At 39.0% G+C, this 13,230-nt stretch overlaps 1 protein-coding gene across 5 annotated transcripts in view; it reads left to right on the forward strand.

Moving 5' to 3' along the window:
• The window catches only part of ARL15 (ADP ribosylation factor like GTPase 15), a 222,276-nt gene that overhangs the window by 62,933 nt on the left and 146,113 nt on the right, over positions 1 to 13,230 (forward strand). The gene's annotated exons all lie outside the window — the stretch shown is intronic.

The raw sequence follows: 13,230 nt of genomic DNA on the forward strand, positions 1-13,230 counted from the left end.
AAGGTGCAGCTCAGGCTGCAATATGATTTTGGAGAGTTGGCACATTCAGTATGCCACATGTAGTATAAGTACAAAATACATTTGAACAAACAGAAATATGTACTTTTGGCAATATTGTCATCTGAAACATAAGGCAAAAGTGTGAGGCCTGATGCATTTGCATTAGCAAATGCCTGTTCTGAAAGTAGGGAACCATAGAGTTTTTGTAAGTAACAAAGGGAAATTGAATATTTTGTTTTAATATAGTGCTGTATTTAGGACTGAGTTGTGAGACTGACTGATCTTAATTTCACATTTCAAATAGGAAACACCAGGGCATCAGAAAAGACATTAATAAGCGTATAGAACCAGAAGACAGCAAAATCCTAGTGTTCTGTTATCTTCACTTATCAGAACACCTTCAGATTCATGTTAAAATAATCAGTTGTGTAAAAGAGATGTCTTAATTCCTTCTGGTCTTGAGGTAGATTTTTCTCTAATTGCTATCAAGTGGATATGTGGTATTTTCAATCTCTTCACAGATTCCTGTTTTGTTTCCTTATGGTTGTTTTTTTGTTGGTTTTTTTTTTTTTTTTTGTAATAAGTACATGCTGAGCACCAGCCCAGTCTGTGCATAAGGGACAGCTTAATTAAAATAGATTTAGAAGTACTGTAGGTAAATAAGCACTAACTTGTGTTTGAAAATTCACCGAGTTAATTCAGGCTGACTTTCATCATGAGTGTTTGTAATGCACAGAGCAGCAAGAATCCACTTCTTAATTCATATTTGCTTTCTTTTTGTGCATTATCTGAAAGAGCTCTTATGTGTGTACCGCTTGCCATTTTAGTTGTGCAGTGGCTGTGCAACCTACATTACCTGTTTTATTTTTAAAAGGTAAAACATCAATTCTGAAAAGAGACATTACATTCTCTTCCTGTGCCTGCTCCAGATAAACTGGAGCTTTGCTGTATTCCATAGAAATGTTTTCTAAATCCTATGCCAGGTAATTGTTTTTCTGCAGTGGCACAATAGCATTCTTGATGGGTAGAGCTGCATATGAATAGGAAGTATTATAAATCTAACATCAAGACTGCAAAATAAATTTTAGTACAAGACTTGAGCAGCAAGAAGTGCTATTTACTGAAGTGAGAAGCTTCTCTAGTAGAGCAGAAAACTAGGACCAGCTGGAATGGGGAAGGGAGGGACATGGCATGGTGAAATGCCATGATGTGCATTCTGGAATGGCCACTGCTTTGGTTTGTGTTTAAAATTTATTTTTTTAAGCTCGTGTTGTATTAATTACTTTCCAGCTAGCAAGCAACAGAAATTAATCTGTCACTTTATTTTTGTGCCCTTCTTCCCCCACCTTTTGTGTGAGGAAGTATTTGTTTCATATTTAGTAAGCTTTCTAGAAAACTTTTTAAATACCACTTTTCATTCACTTAAAAATGCTGCAGGCACACATGCTTAAGACATGCAGTAATGTGACAGGAGAATATAGAGAGTTGAGCATAGCATTCTGAGATGGTGCTTTCCATTCTTCTCTTTGCATTGAAACCATTCCTGTAATCACAGTGCTATCACAAATGAAATTTTGCTGAACTAGTAATTGTTTTGTGGTTGAGAGAACACCACAAGAATTTTGTTGCTGAAGTCAGCTGCTGTGGAAATGAGACTCACTCCCCTGACTTGGCCCATACCTATGATCTCTCAACTGCCATAATCACAGAAATTCATGGAGAAATAGATCCACTCCCATTCATTAGCATGAAATCAAGAAGCAGATCTTGGAAAGAATCTGGTAATAGACCAGAAGCCAGCCCGGTGTGGATGAGCAATCTCCACGCGCTGTTTAGCGGCACTCTGCCTGTTGATTCAGTTGAAATGTCTCATCTCTGGGGTGTAGTGCTTGGTGATACTGGCCCAGAGTTGATGAATACATGGGTAACTATGCTTGAATCCGCATTCCTGAAGCAGGGGTGCAGTTTCTAGGAAGGCCAAAGATGGCAAGGGTTTTTAGCTATTGTTACTCTGTAAGCATACAGGAGTACTACAAATAGCTCCCAATAAAATAAAATAAAAAAACTAAAAAACCCCAAACCAACAAAAAAACCTGTCCTTCTCCACTTTTCAGGGTGTTTCTGTCCTTTCATAGTCTGATACAGAAGCTTCAGTCTACTGGTGTCTAAAATTGGCAATTGCAAAAAATAAACAACAAAACTCCAGACCCTGAGAAAAACAAAGCAAATCCCACCCCCAAAAGGAATGAATGAGGCTACACTGCAGGCTTAGGTCTCCCATTCTTGATACGTACTGTTGATTTTGAAGGGCCCCATTTATATGTAACATGTTGGTGCTGAGAATGAAAACCTGACCCTTACCATGCAATACAGTTTAAAATGGCATCATGTGACTGTAGGATAAGCACAACAGAGAAATAGCAGCCTTTCACTACTGATGCATTTTTCTTGGGGTATTCAGATGACAGCATTCACTGAGGTGAATTAAGCACAATTTCCTATGTTTTTAGGATATGCATATGTACAGAAAAATAACAGTAGCTTGGTGCAGTATTTTAGATCTTTTCTTACAGAATTTAAAATTACATAATGAAAAAATATGCAGATATTGACTCAACTGGAAAAGAGAGAAGTATAATCTCTAGATAATGCGTGGAAAGCCTGATGCACTGCAGGAGACTTCACCCTCATGATGTCAAACATTTCTAAAATGTGCTCAGTTTTCAGAGTAAAACATTATGCCTTCCCCTGGTCACTAATTCCACACACTTGAGATTCGTGATGTGGAGAATGCCTAAGCCAATTAGTACAAAAGTTTCTGTGCAAAACTTCTGTTAGGTGATAAACAATGTAAAGTAGCCCAGAACTGCAGGATAATTATGTTAGTAGGTTTTGAGGGGAAAACATGATGTGAAAAGTGTGGACTGAGATTCCTGCCTGTGACTAACCAGAAAATTCTCTCATCTCTTGATTGGGTTAGAAGGGGAGGATTCTGCATCGCTAGTCAAGGTGTTCCTTTTATTTTTCTATGTGTGAGTAGTGGAAAAGTCAAAAAGGTAAAGGACCTGTGCTTTCTTTACCAAAATTCATCTCCACAATCAATTTATAACAGCAAAAACTATGGCATGAAATTCTTCAGAAATAAATCTATGCACTTTGTCTTTGTTTTCACTGTCCTAACATATCAGTGATGAAGACTTTTCTAAGTGGCTAATAAGCCATGGAAATAGCACTAGTTGTTGAGATGCTTTATGGGAATATCAATTGAATTTCTCTATATATTTCTCTATATTTGGAGATCTGCAAAAAAGTAGCACAGAAAGCATTCTAATCTATTCAGTCTTCTGCTCATCGTGCTTCTTAGACTAATACAAATGAATACCGCAGAAATTCAGAACACAGAGTGGGACTCAAGTGTGGTTAGTATTTGTTGAATTCTAAGTATTGGAGAGCTTGCTTGTTTTTTGCCTGCTCTAAGGTCAAATATATATGTATTTTAATTTTCCCAAGCTTTTACTCTTCTGACCAGAGATATAAAGTGTATAGTCCAAGCATATGGAGATAATCTTGTTCTACTTTAGAGGGATTATTAGTTTCAAATAAAGATCAAAAGAATGAGCAATATTTGCAACATGTAATGCGTCCTAATTTACCTCAAGCAAATACGGTGTTTATAGCATTGTCCTTCACATGGTGTGCTAGCAGCGCAAAAGAGTAAAGAGTTCAGATTGTGTCAGAGCCACAAGGTAGTTTAATTCCTGTTAAAGTAAGTCATCCACAGTAAGCACTTAAGGGAAATTCAAAGCTATTACAGGAGGATAGCTTGCCAAAAATGTTAACTCACTTATGACAGTCAAATACTGTTAAATTCTTTGAACATGTGTAAAAATGGGAAAACTTGCAGATCTAATTCCAGAAAATGTGGGCAACACACTGATAAATGGTTTTCTCCAAAAATTCACACAGTTCTGTTATGATTTAATTTTCTGTCTTTTTTATTTAATTGAGTGTTTAACTATTGATGGAAAAGCAGTAGTTCCTCCAAGAAAGATGCAGTTATTTACCCTGAATGGAATTCTGTGTGGCACTTGCATTGTATTTTTTTTGTCTTTTTAAATTTTTTTTCCCTGTTTGGTTACCACAAAATGATTTTTAACAAGGAAATTATGAAAAGAACTTTACTCTTCTGTAATTACATGTATTGAGCTCCCTCTTTTCTAAATGGCCATGTAGTAGTGCAATACCGTACTGACTTTTGTGTAGACCTTTTTAGTATATTATTCTTACAAGACCATCTTCCACAAAGCATAACTCCTTATTCTTGAATTAATACAGCTTGAAAATTATGTGAAGTTTGTCACATCCTGATACATTTGAGTTGTGCTGAAATACCTATGCTTTTACCCCATTTTCTATGCTGGTGGGTTTACTAAGGAAATTCTTATTTTCTTGCCTCAGTATTATTTCAACTGGAATCTGTGGTATATCAAGCTGTCCCTGAAGGATTTTATTCTGTATTTATCTGACACACAAGAAAAATTTTTCTAGGAAATACCACTGAATGGTATGGTTGATTGGAGTAGAAAATATGTTACTATTAGGCTGGAATGTTAGGCTAAGCAGAAGAGAAAAGCAGAAGACAGCAGAAAGACAACTCTTGACCTATCTGTCATTAAAATACTTAAATTTGCCTGGAAATCCAAGTAGGTTTTAATGTTTTTACAACGGAGATCATATGGATGCTCGGTGAAAAAATATTTACCTGGTTTCATGTTCAATGCTGTACTTATTGCTGTAAATATGCTTTTTTTCTCTTTTCTGTGCACATTTCTGAATCAATTTGAATTCTGTTATTTGTGTAGGATTATTTTTCGTAGGATTTTTACAGGGGTAGGACTCAACTGCTTTTACCATTTAATACTGCATGTCTCTTGTTGAAAAATCTTTAAACGTTCCAAATGGAGCTTAATAGTTCATTTTGATTCCTGCTTCTGGACAAGGGCTAAATATGAGTCTTCGAACCTTGATTGTGTCCTCTTACCATCAACTATTTTAAATGACTAGTCTTTTTAGGTGGACGTTGCAATCATTCTTGTTTCATTTTTTTGCCTTTGAGAAGAGAACAAGCACTGAATTTGGTTTGTTTTGTTTTGATTATTAACGCCATATTTCTGTGCTGTGGAACAGAGAAGATTGAGTCCTGCCCGAAAGCAAATTCCAAATCTGAACCAAAAAAATAACAACAAGAAACCTGTATAACTATTATGATTAATTTTTTAGTGTATTGAACTTTGTCTTTTCTGCTTTGCACATAGTGTGCTGTGGTTTGGAACACACTGGACTTGAGTGGTATTTCAGTAGAATTAATGCGTTAATAACAACTTTGTTTTTCTCCATCCTGCTCATATTTAGTTTTTTGGTTTTGCTTTTGCTTTTATTTTTTTTGGCTAAATTTTACTCTTCAAGATTACATTATCCTCAGCTTTGTGAGGTTAGTTAGATTTAAAAATAGAATTTAAAAAAATTTGCTGGCTTATAAAGTGAACAAATTGCTGTGTTTTGTTTTGTTTTGTGTTTTAAGCCAAATGATTGCTAGTTATTCTGCTACAGAATTCAGGCAATGGTACATTCATTTTGTGATGTACATTTTGCATCACTCTAATCAAAGGCAGTTCTCTGTTTTTTAGGAAAATGTATGTAGACTTACGAACTTCCATGAGCACATGCTCACTAGAATTCTTCTCCACTGAAGTTTTTCTGGTTTAGAGAGTGCTCTTGGAAGCTGCTGATATACAAGTTTAAGATCTGAGTAGTGTAGTTAATAGTGAGATAGCAGTGAAGTTTATGCTGGCTCTGCAAGAGTACTGGTTTGGTTCATAGTAGCAACACCTTGTTGTTCCTGCTCTACAACCCCACGAAAAGAGGATTTACCTGGGTGCATGATGATTCCACTTGGATGTGAGATGAGGTTCCCATGCAGCCCACTTGGAAACAAAGGTTAATGTTGTGTCCTGAATTAGTTTCTCTTAAATGACTTTCTTCCCCGACTTTTATAGATTGTTGTCTCTTCCTGATTAATCATTGACCCATTGACAGGGTACAATATGTGTATGTTTTTGGAACAATAAACTTTATAATGTAAGCTTAGATTTGTTACAAAGATGAAGAAACATGATTACTTACATATTCCCTCAAATAAGGAGGACCATGTTATTACTGCTTAGGAAGGAAAAATACTTACGGTGCTTTCTATCAGTTGTTGTGATCTTTCTTTGACAAATCTTACTGCAGTCTTACATCCTACACTTCTGAATTTTATTTCCAAATAATGTAATCAAACTGTTCTGCACTCCTTGTATAAAACGAGATGTGCTGTGCCTTATCATCTCCCTTCATTATTACTGATTGCTTTGGAGAAGTAATTTGGAGCTATAAATGCTTCCTCTTAAGTGAAAAATCTCTATGGTATGAGTACTGTGTGCAGCTCTTCTTATTCACTTTATACATTCCTTACATTTCAAAAATACTGATCTGACGATATGTAGATAACTGGCAGTTGCTAACAACTCGCTATAAAGGTTGCTGCATATTTTACCTTTGTAATACAAAAATCCAAACTTCCAGTTTGATTTTTGACTTTAACTAAAAATCTGTATTATTCTATTGGCCTTTAATTATTGAAGCGAATATGAAAAAAAAACCTTCAAACAAAAAGGTTGAGTTAAAGCCAGTCTTTTGTTTTTACAACTGATCATATATCTAAGTCTTAAAGCCAGCCATCTTTTATTTCTTAAGCCTGCTTTTACTCATTGTCTCTCTCTGAATTATGCCACCAACTCCAGACTGCTTATGTTTCATTGATAGAATCTCATCATTATGGCAATTCTCCCCTGTACTCTGAAATTTTCTCTCAAGCCAGTGTGAGGAGGAGTTTCCCAGTTTGGCAAGATTTATGCTGATATAGATTAAATGGTGAAAGTTTTGTTCCAGTAAGCAGCAGTAAGTCAGTTTTTTGCTGAAGTATATGCAACCTACTCAGAAAAAGTTTTAAATCTCTTACAGCTGTGCACTGAAGCAGGCAAGGGACTAAGCACCCCTGAGCTGTGCTCGATTATCAGAATTGCATGTTGAGTTTATTTTTGCTTGGATTTATGATCATATTTCACCCACATTAGATATATTCTGAAGCAGCAACCTGTTGTCTTTTTATCTTAAGAGAATTTTTATTTACACAATCTTCAGATTGTGTAATAATTATCCAACAGACACTCAACACGCACTGTCATTGAAAGCAGAAGCATTGGGACAGTTGTGGCACAGGACGGCTTCAAGTTGATGATGCTTCTGTTCTTTGAAAGTGTTTTCTGCAACTGTTCATAGGCTGCATCCAAGCAATGCAGCTCTGAGAGTAAGAACAGATCTTTAGCAAAAAATAATAATATATATATATAAAAATATAGTATAGTGATACCTTCCTGATTTCAAGCATCTATACCTTTTAACTGATAAGAAGTGGCTGTTGTGATACCAGCAGAAACTTGTTGGTTTGAGTTGTCTGCACTGCAGGATCGCTTGCTGCTGTACCTGTGGGTAGGTAAGTAGGCATAGATGTGTGTAAGGCTGTTTCAAGAGTGAGGCCTTGATAGTGGTTTGTTTTTTGTTTTTTTTTTAAACCAAGCAAAGAAAACAGCAAAAAACCCTTGCTAACTCCCATTTTCTTCCTGCCCCCAAAAGTTAAGACCCTTTTAAAGGCTGCTTAAACATTGTGTCCGGAATTTGCCTACAAAATACTCCTTATTTCTTCTTCTTTTTTTTTTTTTTTTTTTTATAGCCTAATTTAAATTTATGAGGAGGTTTTAGTTAATATTTATTAAACAAATTCTTGTTTGAACAGAGTGCTGTGGCTTTTGTTCTGGTTTTGTTAGCATTTTTTTCATCAGTGCAATCCTGTGAATAACACAGCTTGTATTTGTCTTGTCTTTATATACTCCATTCTCTTTCCTGTTGACTTCAAATTATGTTCTTCAAGTACATGAAGATAAGAAACAGAGCACTTGTTTTAATTTAAGTCTGTAACTCTGTATATTAAGTGTATAACTTGAAGTCTGTAGTCATTGATCCATGTGTGATCAGTGGTGACAAATTGAACCATTTTGATTTTACAGTACTAGAAGAACAAAATAACCAATAGAGGAATCTTTGTCAGAAAAGAGATTGGTGACAGTTGAGAAACTTACTGGAAAATACAGGTACCTACGTAGGAAAAAAAAACAACAAATGTAAAGCTGGAGAGACAAGAAGTGTGAGGTGTTGAATGGCTGAAGTTTCTCAAGCCTAACTTTTTAAGAGTTTAGTGGAAGAACAAACTGTGTTATGTTCAAACTGGCTGTCATTGATTAAAATTTGAACAATTCTTAATGATACTTAAGATTTGTATGCCTTCCTCCAATTATGTATTTTGGATTAATGTTTTTTCTGTAGGTTGGTCTCCTATTTCCTCCCATGGTAGAAATGTGCTGTGCTAGCCAAGTAAAACTTATGCTATATAAAGGAGGAAAAGAGGTTCCTGAATACATTGCTACATATTTCCTATTCCCTAGGACTTCTGGTCAGAATGCATATTCTCTTAGAGGCTCTTACTTTTGTAAATATAGCGTACTGATGTAGTTGTATATGGTGATATTAAAATGAGAAAGGTGTGTAGGAATGAATTTGCTCATAGATAGCCTAAAGAATAAGAGATGCCCATAATCTGCATATGGTACTTCACCTCCAAGTATGCCATGGACTGGTAGTAGAGCATACCCCTTAAATCTCCCATTTGTGCTTCTGCCAACATCAGTGTCATTTTTACTGTATTTTCTAAAGTTGGGAGGCAGTCTGGTCTTAAGTTCCAGGCAGCAGAATTATTTGGCCAGAAGACTTGCATTGCCTGCAAAATCTAGCTATCTTCATTGTCCGGTCCTCTTCCTTTTATCTAAACCCTCTCGTGAATTCCTATTAAGATGTGAACATTAGTAATGCACACTCATCCTTACATTTCAATGTTAACTGCATAGACCATTTCTAATTTAGTAACTTATTTTTTTATTGGTCTTTATTTGTATGCTGCCGATAATAGAGCAACCAAATGTTCATTGATTTGATGACTTTTTGGTTGGGTAATACATAAACTTGTGTCCTTGTTTCCACAGAGATAGAGTTATATGGTGTTTCTTTTACTGTATGAACAAAAAATTATTACCTATGTCAGCAGGTTTAAAAATGACAGTTGAAACTATACTTTCCTTTTTAATATCCTGTAACACTACTCTGATTTTGTTTAATTTTGTTATCTGGTGGTTTCCAAAAGAATTCTACTTTTCCTTATCAATGGTATACTTGAGTCCTTTTCCACTCTCTTGTGTTCTGTAAATTTTTTTTCTTTGACTGGTATATACAGTGTCCTTTAACTTGCTATTCTACCTTGGACACATACTTATTCAGTAAAACTGGACTTTATAATAAATAGTGAGGTCTCTTGTCCTGCGAAATTTCTCTTCTTCGCTTTCAGATTTGATGACAAATTTTACTTTTAAAATATTTCCTATGTCAGAACAAGATGTATCCTGGGGCTAAATCTCAGAGGAAACACTGCTTCAAGTAAACATGAAATATTTCTTCTTTTTCCATAAAAATACACTTGGAGTTTCTTGAGGCTCCTTTTTTACGTATATATATATCATATTTTATCTTTTCAAGTAATCAAGCTCTCTTTTTTCAAAAGGCTACTAAAAGCAAGTTGTTTACCGTTTAGAATCATAGAATTGTTAAGTTTGGAAAAGTCCTCTAAGATCATCTAGTCCAACTGTTCACCTGCCACCTGCATTGCCCACTAACCCTCGATTCTTATACTGTAGCTACCCTTTCTTTAAGCACCTCCAGGGATGGCGACTCCACCACTACCTTGGCCAACCTGTTCCAATGCCTCATCACTCTTTCAGAGAAGAAATTCTAATATCCAACTTGAACCTTCCCTGGTGAGTCTTAAGGCCATTCCCTCTAGTCCTATTACCAGTTACACATTAGAAGAGACTGACCCCACCATGCCACAATCTCCTTTCAAGTAGCTGTTGAGAGCAGTAAGGTCTCCTCTGAGACCTGTTCTCTAGGTGGAACAATTCGAGGTCCCTGAGCCACTCTTTGTAAGACCTATGCTTTACTCCCCTCACCTGCTTCATTATCTTTTTCTGGACGCTCTCCAGGGTCTCCCTGTCTTTCTGGTAGTGAGGGGCCCAAAACTGAACACTGGACTCACAGAGCTGAGTACAGGGAAATGATCACCTCCCTGCCTACTTGCTGCACTATTTCTTACAGAAACCAGAATGCATTTGGCCCTCTTGGCTCCAGGGGAACACTGCTGGCTCATGTTCAGCTGAGTGCTGAACAACACTCAAAGGTCAGTCTCCCCTGCAGAATCTTCAAGTCACTCTGCCTGTAGCTTTGCTGGTGTTGTTGTGGCCAAAGTGCAGGGCCCAGCACTTGGTGTTGTTAAACTTCATCCCACTGGCCTCAGCCCAGGCATCACAGAATCACAGAATGGCCAGGGTTGGAAGGGACCTCAAGGATCATGAATCTCCAACTCCCCTGCCACATGCAGGGCTACCAACCTCCACATTTAATGCTAAACAAGGCTGCCCAGGGCCCCATCCAATCTGGCCTTGAACACCTCCAAGGACGGGGCATCCACAACCTCTCTGGGCAGCCTGTTCCAGTACCTCACCACTCTCTGGGTAAAGAATTTCCCCCTGATGCCTGACCTAAATCTCCCCTCCCTCAACTTAAAACCATTTCCCCTTATCCTACACATATCAACCCTTTCAAAGAGTTGATTCCCCTCCTGTTTGTAGGCTCCCTTTATCAACAGAATGGTTGCAATGAGGTCACCCCACAGACTGCTTTTCTCCAGGCTGAACAAGCCCAGCTCCCTCAGCCTGTCTTCATAGAGGAGGTGCTCCAGTCCCCTGATCATCCTAGTGGCTCTCCTCTGGACCCTCTCCAACAGCTCCCTGTCTTTTTTGTACTGGGGGCTCCACACTTGGACACAGTACTCCAGATGGGGCCTCACAAGAGCAGAGTAGAGGGGGAAAATCACCTCCCTGTCCCTGCTGTCCCCTCTTTTGATGGACCCCAGGATACCATTTGCCCTCCAAGCCGCAAGAGCACACTGTTGGCTCATATTAAGTTTTTCATCTATCAGGACCCCCAGGTCCTTCTCCACAGGGCTGCTTTCTAGGACCGCTCCTTCCAGTCTGTACAGATGCCTGGGATTCCTCCAGTCCAAGTGCAAAACTCTGCACTTTGCCATGTCGAACCTCATTAGGTTCACACGGCCCACCTTTCAAGTCTGCTGCGGCCCTCTGCATGGCATCCCTTCCTTCCGCTGTGTCAACCGCACCACTCAGCTTGGTGACATCAGCAAACTTGCTGAAGGTGCACTCGATTCCTACATCGATGTCATTGATGAAGATGTTAAAGAGCACCGGTCCCAAGACAGACCCCTGGGGGACGCCACTCGTTACCGTCCTCCACCTGGACATGGAGCCATTGATGACCACTCTCTGTCTGCGGCCTTTTAACCAGTTTCTTATCCATCGAGTGGTCCACCCATCAAATCCACATCCCTCCAATTTGGAGATGAGGATGTGTTGGGGGACCATGTCAAAGGCCTTGCTCAAGTCCAGGTAAATGACATCGATTGCCTTTCCCTTATCCACCGATGCTGTCACTCCATCATAGAAGGCCACCAGATTGGTCAAGCATGATCTTCCTCTGATGAAGCCGTGCTGACTGCCACGGATCACACACCCATCCCTCATGTGGTCTAGCATGTCATCCAGGATGATCTGTTCCATGATCTTCCCAGGCACAGAGGTGAGACTCACCGGCCTGTAGTTCCCAGGGTCCTCCTTGCTCCCTTTCTTGTAAATGGGAGTGACGTGACCCTTCCTCCAGTCATCCGGGACCTCACCTGATAGCCATGACTTTTCAAAAATGATGGAGAGCGGCTCGGCAACCACCTCAGCCAGCTCCTTCTGAACCCTGGGATGCATGCCACCCATCCCCATAGACTTATATACATTCAGTCTCATGAGGCAGTCTTGGACCTGCTCTGTCCTCACAGTGGAGGGGTATTTGTCGCCCCGGTCCCCACCTAGAGGTTTAGGGATGCAGGGCTCAGGGACATGAGAAGTTCTGGAATCTTGTCCACCAGTGAAGACTGAGGCGAAGAACTCGTTCAGTATCTCTGCCTTCTCATTGTCCGTTGAAGTGACTTCTCCTTTTACATTTACCAAAGGAGTCACACTCGCTTTGGCACATCTCTTCTGGCCAATGTACCTGTAGAACTTCTTCCTATTGTTTTTCACGTCCCTCGCCAAGTTCAGTTCTGCCTGCACCGTGGCTTTCCTGATCGCACTTCTGCAAGCCCGGACGGCATCCCTGTATTCTTCCCAGGTGACACCGCCTTGTTTCCAGAGCCTGTATACACCTTTCTTCGCCCTCAGCACGCCCAGCAGGTCCTTACTGAGCCACACCGGCTTCCTACCTCCTTTGCCCGCTTTCTTCTTCAGAGGGATGGAGAGTTCTTGTGCTCTCAGGAAGGCACCCTGAAGAATAGCCAGCTATCCTCAACGTCTTTGTTTTTTAAAACAGCATCCCAGGGGATCTCAGCCAACAGTCCATTGAAAGCTTAAAGTTTGCTCTTGCAAAGTTCAGGGTCCTGACACCACTTTTTGCCAGGCCCACATCCCTCAAGACCACGAACTCGAACAGGGCATGGTCGCTACAACCCAGGCTGCCTCCAACCTTAACACCATTAATGATTTCCTCCACATGTTTTCATATCTGATACAATAAGTGAAAGAATTCAGATTTTTTTTACCTTTCTCAGATATGTATTAAAATTAAATTTCTTCATATTTTCAGTTATCCTTAGGGCTTTTTCAAGGTTAGGTTTCCTTAGATTGTAAAGCAAACTGTTTGCTAATGCTTTTGTCTATCTTTTTTGTTACCTTTATCTCTTGATGTTAAATATGAATGGGCTGATGGGTTGAAATACAAATTGTTGTGCAGAGAAATAAATGGAAATGCTTAAGCAATAGTTCTACGCTTAATGGAATTTAAAAGTGTCAGAGAACCCCCTTGGAGCTTGACTTGATTCTGCAGTGAAGCCTATTCCTGTTCAGAGTG

The sequence above is a fragment of the Centrocercus urophasianus genome, unplaced genomic scaffold, assembly GCF_019232065.1.
Source record: "Centrocercus urophasianus isolate 14NV4802_14NV808 unplaced genomic scaffold, USGS_Curo_1.0 seq_25, whole genome shotgun sequence".
NCBI lineage: Eukaryota > Metazoa > Chordata > Aves > Galliformes > Phasianidae > Centrocercus > Centrocercus urophasianus.